Source organism: Poecilia reticulata, unplaced genomic scaffold (genome assembly GCF_000633615.1).
Source record: "Poecilia reticulata strain Guanapo unplaced genomic scaffold, Guppy_female_1.0+MT scaffold_2656, whole genome shotgun sequence".
In the NCBI taxonomy this organism is placed as follows: Eukaryota; Metazoa; Chordata; class Actinopteri; order Cyprinodontiformes; family Poeciliidae; genus Poecilia; species Poecilia reticulata.
Genome location: NW_007617380.1, coordinates 1 through 1187, shown reverse-complemented (window position 1 = coordinate 1187; position 1187 = coordinate 1). Strand labels below are relative to the sequence as shown.

General features: G+C 33.8%; 1 long non-coding RNA gene across 3 annotated transcripts; it reads right to left on the bottom strand.

Annotated features, from left to right (window-relative positions):
- Positions 1–6: 6 nt before the first annotated feature.
- On the bottom strand, positions 7–1181 carry LOC103461598 (uncharacterized). Of its 3 annotated transcripts, XR_533155.2 has the most exons (5): positions 1091–1181; positions 453–503; positions 339–383; positions 206–267; positions 7–121 (listed from the first exon to the last, which is right to left on the bottom strand). It is a non-coding gene; the product is annotated as an uncharacterized LOC103461598 (long non-coding RNA). The 3 variants fall into 3 exon arrangements; XR_533154.2 differs by having other exon boundaries at positions 453–1181; XR_533153.2 differs by having other exon boundaries at positions 339–1181.
- Positions 1182–1187: the final 6 nt, after the last annotated feature.

Sequence of the window (1187 nt, the reverse complement as noted above, 5' to 3'; positions counted from 1 at the left end):
ATAATAGAAATTACATGATTCAAAACTACACACTGATGAATTTGAACTAAACCATACCTCATATTTTGCCCCCTCATGAACTTTTTTCCGCTTTCTCTCCTTTTGTAGTTCTTCTTTGGACCTTTTAAAAGGACAAATTGAAGATTTTCTTTAAAAAACTGACTTATGTGTATGATGATGTGGTATATTGCACCATTATTCTTACTTCACAGGGAAGTTTCTCAGGAGAGTGAGAGTCCACCATCTTCGTATTGTCATCATGTCATTCTGTGGACATGACAGGTTCGCATTTAATGACATCTCCAACAGAAAGCATGCAGTCTTATCTGTTTCCTTACCTCCGTGAAATCAAATGRTGCTTCCATCACAAAGTAGAGAGCATACTGTGGAGAAAAATGTGATTATGTCTATACAAACAATACAACAAAATGGTGGGAGGAAGTGGATGTTACCATCACTACAAACATTCCACAGTTGTTGGACAGTCCTTGTTTAGGCAATCCCTGTGGTGTTTGAGAGAACATTCAAGAAAAGAGGGAAAATTTAAATTACTTTAACAATCAAATTAATGTATAAGACAACAGCCTTACCCACACTATTGACTGTAAACATTGAACGGAGGAATGATTGGAAATAAGCTGTCTGGTAGCTCTAAAGAACTATAATTGTCCAACAATAACATCTCACTTATATTAATATTTTTAATTTCCATTTTTAAAATAACTATCAGTGCACATACCTTCATTTTAATTCATGTCTGCAGAAATAAATGGGTAATATTACACTGCACATTATGATCAGTAAAACCGTACTTAATAGTAGATGTATCACCTAATACTGTTACTCTTACTAGTGTTTTTTGCAGTTATTTACTACTATAAATATATGAAGTAGAGGGAACTACACCCACCTATGATGGCAGCTTTTAGTTCATAAAAAGTGTTAGACTTTCCAGAAATGTTGGCGTGCAAAAACATATTTCAAAAAGGATTAACCTTTTTCTAGTGTTTTTTATGAAAAAAAAACAACAACTACAAAACTGTTAAGAAGGTAAATAAATAAATGATAGTGTAAGTGTAGCTTTACATACCGTTATGTTGAACCGTAGCAGTTCTTGTTATGTGATTCTGTACCTTGAACGACTCATCGGCTTTGTATGAGCAAAGAGGACAGAAATATCCGGAATA